Source organism: Zingiber officinale, chromosome 1B (genome assembly GCF_018446385.1).
Source record: "Zingiber officinale cultivar Zhangliang chromosome 1B, Zo_v1.1, whole genome shotgun sequence".
Classification (NCBI taxonomy): Eukaryota; Viridiplantae; Streptophyta; class Magnoliopsida; order Zingiberales; family Zingiberaceae; genus Zingiber; species Zingiber officinale.
Genome location: NC_055986.1, coordinates 99806607 through 99823015, shown reverse-complemented (window position 1 = coordinate 99823015; position 16409 = coordinate 99806607).

The following is a 16409-nucleotide window of genomic DNA, read 5'->3' as shown; positions in this document are numbered from 1 at the left end:
CTTCGGTTTTGTTCCTGTGAGTCAGAAGATTTCATAACTCTCGGTCTGACCATCTGTATGAGGACGATAGGCGTTGCTGAAATTTAGTTTCGTCCCTAGCTTTCCCCATAAAGTCTTCCAAAATTGACTAATAAATATAGTATCACGATCTGAAGTAATAATTTGTGAAATACCTTATAAACGTGCAATCTCTTTGAAGAAGAGGGTGGTAATCCGAACAGCATCCATGGTTTTTCTGCATGCCACAAAGTGAACTATCTTGGAGAATCGGTCCACCACAACTAGAATAAAATCTGCAGTCCATTGGGTGCGAGGTAAACCCAATATGAAATGCATGCTAACCTCGCACCAAGGGGCTTCGAGAATTGGTAATGGAGTATATAAACCAGCATTGGTGAGAGTTCCCTTAGATTGCTGACAAACGATCCATGAAATGAGCTACGTCACTGGTTAACTTAGGCCAATAGAAGTTGGAACAAATGAGAGCTAATGTCTTATCTCAACTAAAGTGTCCTTTGTTATGCATAATGTGCTGCCTTAAGGAACAGTCCGGAATTCTTAATCGTAGTCTACGAAATAGATAACCATTGTGCAAAATAAAGTCATTGCGAAGACCATTATTTACCTCCTGAAATATCTTGTCAAAAGAGGGATCATCAATATACATATCTGAGAAAGATCCAAAGGCGGCAACCCTAATGCTCATGATAGTAAGCAAGGAAAACAACGGCTTAGAGCATCTGCAACAAGATTGAGACTCCCGGATTGATCCTTCAGCATGAAGGTGAACTCCTGCAAGTAGTTTACCCACTTGGCGTGTCGACTACTCATCTTGTGTGGGCCATTGATGCACTTCAAAGCCTCATGATCAGTGAACAAGATAAATTCCTTCTGCACAAGATAATGACGCCAATGCTTCAAGGATTGCACAATAGCGTATAATTCCAGGTCATAGGTAGAGTAATTTTTCTTAGCACCAGATAGTTTCTCACTTAAGAAAGCAATAGGGTGTCCTGATTGATTTAGAATACCACCAATGTCAATGCTCGATGCGTCACAGTTTACTTCGAATAATTTGTCGAAATCTGGTAGTGCTAGAACAGGTGCTTCTGCCATCTTTTGCTTCACCAGTTGAAAACTAGTCGTAGCCACTTCAATCCACTTAAACTCGCGCCCCTTGAGACACTCAGTGATAGGAGCAATTAAGGAGCTGAAATTTCGAATGAATCTACGGTAAAAAGAGGTTGATCCATGAAAACTTCGAATATCGTGAATGGTTTTTAACTGCAGCCGCTCTAAGATTGCGTTTATCTTTAATGGATATACACTAACACCATTGGTAGATACTATAAATCCAAGAAACGAAACTGAGGTCATGCAGAAAGAACACTTCTTGTTGTTGATGAACAAGTGTTCCGCCTTTAGCTTCTCAAAAATAGTGCGAAGGTGATCAAGGTGCAAAGCTTGTGTTGGGCTACAAATGAGGATGTCGTCAAAGTATACAATCATGAATCTTCTCATGAAAGGTCGCAAGACCTGATGCATGAATCTCATAAACGTGCTGGGTGCATTAGATAGTTCGAGAGGCATGACCATCCACTTGTAGAACCCATGTTGTGTCTTGAAGGCGGTCTTCTATTTATCTCTGGGTTTAATTCGAATATGGTGGTATCCACTCCTAAGATCGATCTTGGAGAAGATCTTTGAATCGGAAAGTTGATCCAACATGTCATCTAAGCGAGGAATTGGAAACTATATTTCACCTTGATTTTGTTGATGGCTCTGCTATCAATACACATGCGTTACGAACCATCTTTCTTTGGCAAGAGTAGGGCAGGGACTGCACAAGGGCTTATACTCTCACCAATATAACCTCGTCTCAATAGCTCTACAACTTGTCGTTGTAGTTCTTCGACATCCTTAGGTCTAAGATGGTATGTCGACCAGTTAGGTAAGCTTGACCGCGGAACAAGGTCAATATGGTGTTGAATGTCTCTCATAGGGGGAAGTCTCGGAGGAAAGTCTTCAGCCATTAAATCAGCAAAGTTGGATAGGAGTTGTTGCACCTCAGTTGGTATATCCAAGTCTAGGTCTATCTCATTGCTTTTGTAAGGAAGAAAAAGCATAGACCATGTCGTCGTGCTTCATCTCGTTTAAAAATCTGGATATAGAAAGTAGTGTAGAGTTATTGATTATCAAATTTGAAGGGGTTCCTTCTCATCGAGGAGTCAATACGATATTCTTCCCTTTGATGTTGAGGGTGTAGGCATTCTTCCGTCCATCGTGGATGATGCTACAATCATATTGCTAAGGTCATCCCAATAATACATGACATGCGTCCATTGACACAACATCACACTATGCTCGATCATAATACTTGCTGCCAATAGAAAAAGTTAAAAGACACCTTCTATTTACGGTTTCCTCACTCCCTTTTCTCAGCCATGGCAACTTGTAGGGTTTTGGATAACGATCCATCTTCAACTGCAGCTTTTGCACAGCTTCTTCAGATACAATATTTTCACAGCTTCCACTATCAATAATCATCTTGTAAACTTTATCTACAACTGTACAAGTTGTGTGAAAGTTGCTAGTTCTCAGCCAATCCTCTTACGATTCTTTCTTGGGGACTAGTAGACTCTTGCAAACGACGAGAGTCTCATGACCATCTCCATAAAGAATCTTGCCATCGATATCATCGTCATAAATCGGCTCATCAATTTGTTCGGATTCATCCTCCATGTCTTCCTCAACCAGTAGAGTTTTGTTTTTTTTTATTTAGGGATTTTTTATAATCTGAAGCTCGATGCCCTATTCACCACATAGAAAACACTTGATAAAGGTCTTAGAATTACCTTGTGGTGGTTGTTGGGAAGGGTGCAACTCCTGAGGGTGAATAACTCAATTGTTTTGATCGCTTTTATTTGTTGGTCTATGGTTTGACTATTTTTCAACCATCAAAGCTCGTTGATAAGCCTCTGAAACAGTCTAGAGTGAGTGGAGACTCGAGGAATCTTGTAAGGGTTGTCGTAATCTCCCTAAATATCACGCTGTCATTTGCTCCTCAGTTTTAGATAGATTGTTCCTTGCAATAAGCTGATAGAATTCCTTCGTATAGTCGTTGACGGTTCTATTTTTCTCAATCGTTGATTTTGGAATTAAGTTGTTTCTCTCTTGATAGTCGAAGTTGCTCCCACCATACTGAGGCTCGGCCTTTGAACGCGATAACGACCAATTTTACTTTGACGTGATCAGGTACTTCCTTATACTCGAAAATCCTTTCTACTTCGTTGAGCCAATCAATGAAGCCTTCCACTTGTAATGTGCCAAAAAAATCAGGAAGATCAACTCGAAAACTAAAGTCCCCATATCATTCCTCTCGACTACGGTGTTCCTGGTACGTAGTACGATAGTGATATGGATTCTCAAAAGTAGACTCAGAGTTATGATCAGAAATCTCACGATCTTCAAAATCGCGTGCTACCAGACGTTGGGTTAATTCCGCAACTTGCTTATATAAATCCTCAATCATCATTACATCCTGGATATTACGATCATGGTGCTAGGCTTCCTCATTCGGAACCTGCCTATTGCGACTACGACCATATCCACGATGACCCTTCATTGGATCTTAATGAGTTCTGATACCAACCGATGCCGAGCAGAATAAAAATTATTTTGGGACGTGATGTTTCAGAGGAATTAACGAGAAAACAAGAGAGAAATAACAAAATAAGTAGCCCAAGCTAGGTTTTTAAAAAAAAAACCTTCTTAAAAAAACAAGAGTGGGAATAGAGGAATAAAAGCGATGTAGTCATAACATGGTTTAAGCGAAACCAATTGATTCAATATCAAAATAAGTTGTCCTAAACATCATCTAAGCATAGGTTTATATAGTTCTCAAAACTCTCAAAAAATCTAAACGGAAAAATAACCAACTAGACTTATTCCCTAAGATTTAGGATAAATTAACTAACAAGACTTGGTTCCTAAGATTTAGGATAAAATTAAATATAATTAAAATAAAAATAAATGAATAACTACTTTAAAAAAATCTAATTTGGATCTCCTCCCGCATTAGAGGGATAAATTTAATAGGAAAGGAGGGTGGTGTGTTGTTTAATTTTAATGATAAATGAAAATGAGGTGTCCCCATTAATGTTTTAGAAAAAAAGAATACCTTTTTGATTTTTGTGCATTTCTTTTCTTTGTTGATTATGATTTTAGAGGATGGATATTCACTTTCTATCTTTGAGTTTCCTTGTTTTTTTTTCTCAAGTTGATGTCAGAGAAACATATTCAGTCTATCTTCTTGTCCCTCGTACTTATATTGGATCTTAGTTAGTGCCTTTCTTAATGTTTTTTTGCCCTTCTATATCCAGGGATGTTACCGAATCGATACCCATGAATATACCCCACTACATAAATCTGAAGTTTAACCAAATGAGTACTTGAACCAAACATGCCTGCTTCCTACATATATATAAATCTAATAATCAATTTGCTTAATAACTGATATTGATTAAATATCAATAATAAAGATTATTTTTTTTTAAAAAAAAATATCATAATGTTTAGGTATCAGATACCCAATTAGCATAAATCCAAACCCACATAATGCCCACAACTACATGAATACATCAAATCTGCCTCTGGTATGGATGAACAATCGGACTTGATGATTATACTGAATATACTCAAATATTATAACTTCCTCTTCTTAGTATATATTATATACTCAAATATTGTGACTTCTCTCTTCTTAGTATACTCTATATACTCAAGACATGAAAAGCGTTAAGCTCGAGGGTTACCTAGATTTTTAGCAAGTTTAGTGGCTGTTTTATTACACTCAATTAAGGACAACTTGTGTCCTAAATTCAATATCACTATTAAAGACTTTGTAAGACATATTAAAATACATATTCATGCAAAAGGATATGGACAATTCCAAGGTGATAATATTTAGTTAGATATTATTTTTTTTGGAAAAAACAATGAATCATATCCATAATCATTTTAAAATTATGATTGAAGCACTTACAACGAATGGTATACACACTTTCTAAAACCTAGAGAATATAACTCAGAGGTTTTTGCAAGATAAGAATGGACTATCACTTTAAATAATGTTGACACAACATTAAAACCTACAATGTCCATTATGTACAAAGACAGAAATGAAAATCTTTCTGTTAGGTTTTCAGGATATCAACCTTCTACTTCTCAGACTGATGGGAACAGAGAAGATGAGAACTTGAACCTCATGTTTAGACAAGAGGATGACCCTCTAAATGTTCTTTGTAACTTACGTAGGAAACACTTAAAATTAGTACAAAGAGAGAAACTTAGACAAGCTAGTCTCACAGCAAAAAAACTTTAACTTCACTCCTTTATTAGAAGAAGTCAAAAGTTTTTTTGGTGACTTAAACGAATATGTTTATATGCCTAAGTCAAAAGACTTAGGTGACGTTTGATTTAGGGATTTGGGAATGAGGGAATAGAATAATATAAATATAAGGTGTTTGGTTAATAAGTTTGGGAATAAAAATTTTAGAATTATTCCTAAATAATTTGGAATGGACAAAACCCAATTAAAGTGGTGGGTTTAGAATTCATTCCCGCTTCTTTATGCCATGGGCGAAGTTTAAAAAATATATATATTATTTTGTTTTTTTGTTCGATAAAAGATTTTCTTTTTTTTTTCGCCCTAAGCCATCGCTCCTTCCCCTATTCGCTCGCGACGGACGAACGACCACATCATGTGCGACAACACCGTCGGCTCTTCGGCTCAAGCTGTTGTAGGCTCGTAGCTCACAGTCGTCCGTCACCACCTCTTCGTTTTGTTCGCCATCCCTTCCCATCAACAGCGAACCCCCTTTCCCCTCTTCCACCATCGTGCACCAGGAATGCATCGAAGTATAAAGCTGAAAAAAAAAATCAAAACTTTGGCAGTGCCTTGCTTGAAGGAACCAAGACCATGTTCAAGAAAGGACCAGGGTGCCTTCTCTCACATGAAATTGGAGAGGGAGAGTACAGCGAAGGTCTGAGAAGGAGAGGTATGGGTTGACAGAGAGCAGAGAAGGAAGGGAGTCAAATGGGGAAAGCAGTAGCAGCAGCAGACGCCGTCTTTTTTTTATATATTGATTTATTATAAGAACTTGGTAAAAGTTTTGAAAAATAAATCGATATTTGAAAATTGAATCAATACCTAATCTAAGCTTATAAACCAAACAACATTGGAATGACTAAACACATTTTCATTCCAGCTTACTATCCAATCCATTTACATTCCTATTCTTGCACCCAAATCAAACGCCCCCTTATAAGAATTAGAAGCCTTTGATAAACAACATCAAAAGCTAAAATCTAATTGAATATTATATTTTGATGAAAACTGAAATAAAATAGCCCAAAAATTTAAGGATGACACTATTAGTATTCCTGCATCGGAAAAGACTTAATGAATTTTGGAGAATCATCAATCACATCAAGACCACCATGTGAAGTATGAATGCCTGAAAGTACTATGGAAACTATGGACCATGGACATCCCCCTAGAACTAGGATAACTCCTTACACTAATAATAATCCATTAGTCTGGACAATAGGAAAAAGAAAATCACCAGATATAACTTTATGTGAAAAAGATGCAATACTTCTCAACATCACTATATGTGATTCGTAATTATATGACACTTACTTAGAGCGATAGTCTCTATGAAAACAGATTATCAAGCTAAACATGAACTTGATATAGAAACAGGAGATGTTATGATCCGGGTAGGAGAAAACTACTTAGGAGATATAGTTTGTGAAAATTTTAAATTACATTTTCCAAAAGAAGTAGCACGCATTGCCTCACAAGATAATAATATACTTAATTTCTGTTATGTCATCCATAGATTATTAACAGTGAGAAATGCCAACACATGATTAGATTGTCACGCCTCGGGAGAGTCTCTGCCAGAGGAAATTTTGACATCATCTCCCCTGTACAAGTGACAATCTGAAACTCATTACAAAGCCCTCAGGGCTCACAAACCTCGGCCAACATGGTCGGAACATATATAATGAAGCATTCCATGCAATTTATATAATTCAGCCTCCGGCTGACACAACCACGCAGTTATAATGGTAAAAACCTACTCCACTACAACGAGGAAAACACAACACAATGAAAAACCTTCACAGTGGAAACATGGGCATCATACCCGAAGCACTATATAAAATCCAAAGTGCAAACATATACATCACAAGTATGTAGTTCACTAACAAGGAAACACAAGTCCAATAATATAAAACCACCTCAACACCTAGTGGAGACTAACGACTGGAACCTCATGACAGCTTCTACCTGAAATAGAAAAATAAAATCACGGGATGAGTCCAAGAACTCAGCGGATACCAAGCTGACATGCATAGTATAATATAACCAACAATAATAAATATGCAATATAGAAATAACTGAAAATGCAAAACTGAAAGACAGGAGAAATTGTACTCACCAGGGCCTCCTATCCTTACATAAAGGGCATCAGATATGCAACCACATAAATGTAACATTCAATATGCAGCAATCACAAGTAATAAATGCAATCCATGCATATGATGCAAAATATCCTGGTCACCCCTGACACCCGTCAACCATCTCACACGCGATAGTGAGACCGAGTGGATAGGGCTATGACAACTGTGCACTCTGCCATCACTACTCCTGAGTGACCGAATGGACAGGATGCTGTCGGAGTACACCTATCCTCTTACCCCAAACAGAGTGAGGAGCTCAATACTCTCATCTCCCTGAGACAGTCCAGAGGAGGGATCCTTGTCCTGCTACCACGCTACGTCACCACTACCCATGAGCGGGTCAACGGAGCCCTTGACAGAGCAACCTGCTGCAACCCACCCTGCCTGATATACCACTAACCCATGAGTGGTTGTGTGTGCAGATCCATGTAACTAAAGCGATGTGTTCAACAATAATGGAGCCGACTATCACTCAGCATGCAATCATGCAAAATGATGCATGTCACTAAGCATGTAAATCCTGACCCTCCATAATATATACCAAAAGGTAAAGCAATCCAACAAGGATCTAAGTATCATGAAATTAGGTACACATGTCAGATATGTCTAGTAACTAATCCTGAACACAGTAAGACAATGTATGTCACTACTTATATGATCATAGGTACACATGGTAAGAACAAAAGAATATAAGTCTAAATGCATACAGATAATAATAAACAAAGGCATGTTATAGGTATCAAGTAGTGACATAACCAAAACAAAGATAAACATAATTATTACTAGTGGCTATAACCTACTACGCATATCAAAATGACATTATCAAAAGAGATAAGTCAAGGTACCCGCCTCAAAAAGAAGATCGTGACTAGAAATCCTACGTCGAGACGTCCGTCTCGAATCAACGTCCTGCATACAGTATGCATAGTATAGCTAAGTTTCACATAATCACATAGCTAATCCTAATCTATTTCGATTAAGTAACCATGTTTAATTTCATCTAGTAACATATCGCCACTACAATGAATTAGGATAAATCCCAACTATTGTACAACTAAATTCAATTTAGCTTATACAATAATTACCACCAAACTTACCCAAATCCGACCGTGCCATTGCTCACAATCGGAGCTACATTGGCTGGATCCAAAGCTGGAACCAAGCAATTGCACTTAATCCTCCACTGCCATTTGGAAAACAATCCCAAATCCAACTAGTTAGAAATTCTAGCAATAATTTACCTAAATTCACATCGCTGTTGAAGTTAACAAGAATCTTTACCTAACTTCCCTCTTCTTCGGCGATGGCGGCAAGCAATTAGATGCTGATGGCGGCGCTAGGTCAAGAGACGCCGACACTCAGTGAGCCGATGCCAGATCAGGAAGAGGCGGCTCGAAGGTAGTTCTAGGGCACGATTGGAAGCTTGGCTGTCGGAAGCCCGACATGAGATGATCGGGGGAAATCAGGGAAGAGGCGATCGACGTCGATGCCCGGCGATCGGCAAACGGTGGTGCGACCTCAAGTGGCGGCGGCGACGTTTAGCAGATCGTGTGAGGCGAACTTGGGGGATAGAGGCTTCTCCTTAGCCACCGATTTTTATCCGCAAGGGAGAAGAGGAAGAGGCGTCGCGAGTTGGGGGAGACGAAGCGATCGGGTTGCGTCGCGAGAGGGGAGGAAGAGGAAGGGATCGGGAGGCTTAGGGCACGGGTATGAACAAAGGAAAAGAGAAAAAGGAAAAAAAAAAGAGTAATAAATAAAAAAACAAACATTTCCTTAATTGATTCCCTTAAACTTATCATACGAGCTTCGATTAATTTTCAAAAAATTTCTAAAAATATTTAAAAATTCCCTTATGATTATTCGTCCTTTTTCGATATTTTACATAGATATTCAACAGAAAAAATAATGAAAGACTTGGAACAACTTCAACTTTTTAGTTGTAATTATATCAAACCATTTTGCAATAACTTTTAGCATTAACAGTAATATCATGAAATTATTGTAATCCGACTTTAGGTGAAAGATTATTTAGTAAATTTCCCGATGACTTGGGAAAAGAAATTCACAAGTCTTGGATTGAGTAGAATATACCTGCACTCTATGATAACATTGGAGTCAGAGTACAACATATTCTAGCCAATTTAAAGAAAAATATATATAGATACAAAAACAACTTAAAAATCAACAATATGAGTTTTGTAGTCAGCTTTACACTCCACAACAATATGGATCAACAACTTAACAACAATATAGACAAAGAAAAACATCAAAACCTATGATACCGGCCAAACCTAAGACTAAGCCAAAGAAAACATACTAACTTAGGAAGAGCAAGCAAAAGAACCCATATCTGAATAAAGAAAAGCATGTACGAAAATTTAAATTGAAGAAAACTTATGTGAATACAATCACATGCTTTGTTTGCAATGAACCAGGTCATCTTTATTCCGCATGTTCAAATAGAAAAAATATTTATAGTCGAGAAGCCAGATTAGTAGGTTGTACTAATCTTGACTTACTAGAAGTATAATCAGACGTTTGTGATATATCTTCTATCTACTCTATTGCTTTAATGATTTAGAAGAAGTACCCTCTTCTTCATACTATACTTTAATTAACTCCTTTTTACAACCTTTTTATGGAATACCTGCAAAATATGAACAACCTCATACCTTTCTTTAGGATAACTCAGACAAAGATGAAAATCTAAATCTCTTAGAGATTGCTAACTTAATGTACCATCAATTCATTCCACAAAAATAATAGATTTAAGATCTGACAAACAAACTTGTTCTCATGAACGGTCCTTAAAAGAAGGAACAGATAGTACTCCTTGTTTTATCTGTGGATTTTATCCTTCAGTACTAAAATGAGTAACTTGTAAAATTTGCAAAAGACAATGCTATAACTTATGCTTAGAAACAATCTTTCAAATCACAGTTCCACAAGTACACATGGTTAGAGGGAGTATAAGAAATGCACTCCTAGAAAATCGAGTTCAGTTCTAGAAACTAGACTAAACTTACTACAAGCTTAAATCACTAACCTTAAAGACTATCTCAATACCGATCCGCAATATAATGGGAAAGGTATAATGATTTCCAATGGCATTGAAGATACAAATCTAGTGTTTATTAAAACCCCTAGTATTTGTAACTTAGGACATTCCGTAGATATACGAGTTCAATGTACCGTAAATATCCAATGACATGAATTTACTTTACATGCATTTTTGGATAATGGTGCTACTACTACAATTGATGAAACCCTCTTATTGTCTGGGATTGAATCACAAGACGTACAATATATCAAATCGAAGCTCGTTTACAAATCTTCAATTTGATATATTGTGATTCTCATGGTTTAATCTGAGTTAAAAGTTATGACCTCTCAAAATTTATGCAGCATACACATTGCAGCTATGAAACAGTAGTAGTTACAACTACAAGTTTAACTGCAAGAAGTGATAACTTTTGATTCATATTGAACTATAGGATGCACAATATATCAAATCGAAGATCTTTGACTAAGCTTCGATTTGATATATTATGCGTCCTATTTCAACCCGAATCAAAAGTTATGGTTTCTCGAAGTTAAAACTTATAGTTGTAGTATCTACTACAACGTATTGCTGTTATTCGAAAAACCATTAACAATGTGTTGTTGATCTTTTGAAGAACAACGACACAGTCTTGTCCTTCTGCTTCTCCTCATCCGTCCAAAGATTTTACTAATGGCTTCTTCTTCTACCTTCAAACTTTTTATCTCCTACTACAAAGATATAATAACTTTTACTTTGCCTCCACAATCTCATCGAATAAGTTATCCAATTCCCCCACAAATCTCTTACTTTCACTACTCATCATCCTGAACCACCTCTTCAACTCCTCCACCATCTCCTTCACTCTCCCGCCATTGACAGCCAACTCTGTGTCGCACCTCCACACCCTGGTGCTCTCCAACTCTTCCCTAAACTCCTCAGTGCTCGACCTCATCCGTCGGAATTCTCACATTCATATCCCCTACGTGGTCATCTTGCTTCTGCTATGATCCTTTATCGCAACCTCTCAATGTAGAGTGTCGTTTCTGTTGCGAAGAACGGAGAGTAGGCCTCGTCGACAGCAACCGCCACTAAATGGGCCAGTAATTCACCGAGCCCCAGAGTAGGATTAGCAGGAGGGAGCCAACATTCCTTAGCGTGCAAAGCATGCTTCTGAAGCCATTGAACACATCGCATCTCGATTCTGCCCATGATGCTTCTCGAATTTCAACGATGATTTTTGAAAATCAATGACATGGTGCTACTGGATAGCCATTGAACGCATTGTATCTCAATTCTGCCCATGATGCTTCCTTGAATTTTAACGATGATTTTTGAAATCAACATGGAGTTGTTGGTTTTCGAAAATCAGCTTTCGAAAATAAGCAACACAAGTGTCACTGATTTTCAAAAATCAGCAACACCATGTTCCTGATTTCTGTGTTATTGATTTCAGAAAACTAGTGACACAAGTGTTGCTAGTGTATCTTTATGACCCTGTTTATGTTTATTATTTTCAATTTGTTACATTGAAACTGTATATAATATCTGAAGATAATCTAGTTTGTGATTTAACTTTTCAATTAATAATCTTCATCATTCTCTGTGAGCTCCTTAGGATAACAAACAAACAACTCGAAGGATAATACAACCAATCTTCTTTCAATAAACAAATAAAAAGACAGAGCATCTTTACATATCTAAAACATAGACTAACATCAATGATAAAACTAAACAATACAAGGAAGACCACCATTGCACAGGCATGGAACCTAGTGACAAAGAAAATGAGTTTCCAGGAACAATTAGGGACTTAGAGCTTCCTTGAAAAGGTAACAGCTGATGAGCTCCACAACTAATAGGAAAAATAATCCCATGCATTGTTGGAGCCACCTCTCCTTGGGTGAAGCCGCAAATCATCTCATTAAAGGATTAGAACTGACCATGAGGTCAATCCACTAGTACACAATTGAGATTTTAGAATTGAAAGGCGCCTAATGGCCGAGAAGGATTCGTTGAGGCGCACTGCTTGGGTCTTCAACTGAGACTAGAGTGACTTCTACGAAGAGGAACAAGTATTAAAAGAGAGTCCTTGACATTCTACTCAACATTTGTTTGGCAATGAACTCTGATAGTAACTTGATAACAATGGAATAACTTCAAAAGAAAAAGGCAATTGATAAATAATAAGTTGCAAAGCATAGAACTTTAGAAACTCAAATGGGAGGTTTCCACCAAGCTATTACTTTCTTCTCGTCCTTTAACCAAATTATTTTGCAAGTCAATGTCCTCAATTTCCACATGTTCTTCACACCCTTCTTCCTTGGGCTTTTCAATTCCTATTTTCATGGTACCCACTTCTTCACCCTCCTCATCTTCATGTATCTTCTTAACAATTTTCGATGCTTTAACACCACCAAGCTCATCCTTTTGACAACCAAGACACGATCTTTTGATCTTTTATCCTCCTTTGGCTCATCGAACCCATAACCATTTGAATCTATATTCACCTCCAGAAAATCGACGTCCTTCTCCTTTGTATCAGGGTCAACCCAACTAGGGGGTTTTGAATCATCCATGACTGTCACCTCAACCGTCTCCTCATCGTGGTCATTTCCATCAAAGGAGACTCCTTTACAACGCTCCTCGAGGGAATCTAATGCGAAGTAGTCGAGCATGATGGCTTCATCGTTCGAGTTGTGCTTTTACGAGGGTTTCCAATTGTCCTCGCGTCGCATCAGGATCTCCTAGCCACGAAACTCGAGATGGCCTTCCATGACGAGCGCAACGTCCAAGAGCAGAAAGACAAGGAGGCAAAGAGGGAGAAGATTGAGAGAGGAGAAGGAGAGCAACATGGTGTTGTATTGATTTTTGGATGAACAATAATAGAGGGAGAGGGTACAATGGGAAATAAACTCAGCGAGGTTACATTGTTTGGACAATTCCAAAAGTAAGTACTGAAATGTAGAAAATGCAAAAACACCTACATGTTTCGGTAAATTGTCGAAAACATTTTATGAAAGAACTAATGTTTAATAAATCTAATAGTGATAGAAAAAAAATACATAGATAATAAAATTTATTTTTTGGACTGGGCTAGATCCTAAGACAGCCCTCGAGAAGATCTATCCCTATTTATCGTTAATGATCTAGTTGCGCCATCAGCATACTTTTTACTGTTCAACTTATGGTGGTGACTGTGATGCTATATTGATAGTTTAGGAGTAAAACCTCATGATATTGAGTTAGAAAAATAGATAAATTAGGGATGCTTACTGACAATAAGGTTAAAATAGAAAAGTTGAGCCAAATTTTATGAAACTTATTTGACAAAGTAATCAAGTCAAATTAAGTTCAGTTAAGATGAACTAAGCCATTGAACTAGTTATCTAGGTTTTTTTTTTCCCGAACATGAGCTTAGTTCATTTAGATATTATCAAGCTCAACAAGTTTGATATTTTAAGCATTTTTTTATTTATTTATAAATTGAATAAGAGTTTTATTAATGAAAATGATTCATAAATTTTCTTCGTGGACATTGTTCATAAATATTATTCATAAATAATTTATAATTGCATTGCAGAGTATTTTTCCTTATATGAAAAGCGGGTCTAAGAATGATGGCTATCTGAATGAGCCTTCATGACCGCTTCCCGATTTATCCTGATGGGCAGTGGAAAATTTTTGTAGGACCTAATCAATCACCCCTAGGATTAGTTGATTCCTTTTTTTTTCCTTGGGACTTAGGAGGAGTTGAGAGTGATATAAGTAGTGTGCGTTGGAGATAATGGTAAGGGTGCTTAGGATAGATCAAGAGAACGTAGATAGATTAAGAAATCATACATTGTTTTTCTATTCCTAATAGTCCTGTGATTATCTTCTAGTGAGCCACACCTGTATAGGAACTTCTCGTTAACCGTTGCCCAGTTAGTTTTTAGGAGTTTTGGCAAATTGCCCTTCTTAGCCTGCATAGGTCGTATTAGGTTACTACATCGGCTTTCCTGATACAGTTACTGTTCACCACCTGTGGTTACTGAGATAAGGACTGAGGAAGATGTATAGTAAGATTAGGAAAGAGAAAAAGAGTAGAATCTTGACCTAAGGAAGAGAGGAACTATATTACATTTTTGAAAAGGTTTAGATTACATTTTAACAAAGGCTTATACAAACCAAAAGCATTCTACAAACCAAGTAGAATCTTGAGCTAATGTTTGTCATTGTTTTTCCTAAAAAAATTATATCTATCTGTATGTTATATTTTTGAAGATCTCCATATTCTCTGGATTGGACAGAGACTTTAATATGTTTAATAAAATCAGGTATGGTCATATTAAAATTGGGACAAAAATAGGTGATACATGTTACTATTTATATTGACTTAATTAAGTCCAATTCATTATCGAAAAATCTAGAGTCATACAATATTAAAAAGACTTTAGTTCTTATACTTTTTCTAATAAGTTCTCTAAGGCCAAACACAATTAGTTCTATTTCTATTTGCTTGGTTTGTAGAATGCTTTTGGTTTGTATAAGCCTTTGTTAAAATGTAATATAAACCTTTGTCAAAAATGTAATATAGTTTCTATCTCAAGTCAATATTCTACTCTGTTTCGTTTTCTTAATTTTATCATACGTCTTCCTCAGTCTTTATCTTAGTAATCACAGGTGAATAGTAACTGTATTAGGAAAGCCGAAGTAGTAACCTAATAAGACCTTTGTAGGCTAAGAAGGGCAATCCGAAACTCCTAAAAACTAATCGGGACAACGGTTAACGGCGAGTTCCTATATAGGTGAGGCTCATTGGAAGATAATCATAAGACTAGTAGGAATAGAAAAACGGTGTACAATTTCTTAATCTATCTACGTTCCCTTAATCTATCCTAAGCACCCTTACCCTTACCATTATCTCCTATGCACCCTACTTATATCACTCTCAATTCCTAAGTCCCAAGTAAAAAAACATAAAATTTGCTATATATATATAACCTTGATTGATATATATATAATCTTGATTGATTCCAAACGCATACCTTTTTGCATTGAAACAGAGTTCTTAAGGTATTCGAATTCTTTTATTTTGTTTATTTATTTTTCTGGATGATAGCTGCAAGACCATGGGCACTTGAGTAAATTGTTGAATACCTTGCCATATATTCGAGGTTGCATCATATCCGAGGTTGGGCTGAGTTAATTTTTCTCTTAATTCAGGTATCTAACTCTTCGAACTTACTAATCCTGAGGTGATCTGTCGACTCCAAGAAAATTTTCTACTTACCTCCAGAATAAATTCGGGAAATGTAGATGTATCTTAATGGACGTCGAGCATCACTAATTTTATAATATTTTGAATCCTTATTGCATGAGAGTCCGTCATACCTCTTATCATATTCGGACTACTTTTTTTAGTTGACACCGCGTATCTAGTTTACACCGATTAATCCGAGAATGACCGACCTGACCCTACAGAAGTTTTCCACTAGTCACTAGGATAAATCGAAAAGCACTTACAATAGGCAACTTAACAACCCAGCGTTCTAAGATCAACTGTCCATTAAATGGAATTCATCCATTAATTCATCGAAGTCAGAACTCGATCATATTTGAAAATTTGAGAAGATGCCTACCGCTACACAATTACCTTGGGCTACCATATTCGGACGGTTGATCCTTGAACCTGTTGCTGGTTTTAATAGAAACTGTCATTTTATTGCAGAAGAACTTCAATGATCAAGTCATGAGGGTATTGTCAAAATATAATCACCTGCCTCAGCTTCAAAACTTATTTAATTCTCAACAAGGATTCAATAATTAAGCATGTGAAATTAAAAAAATCTCTGTG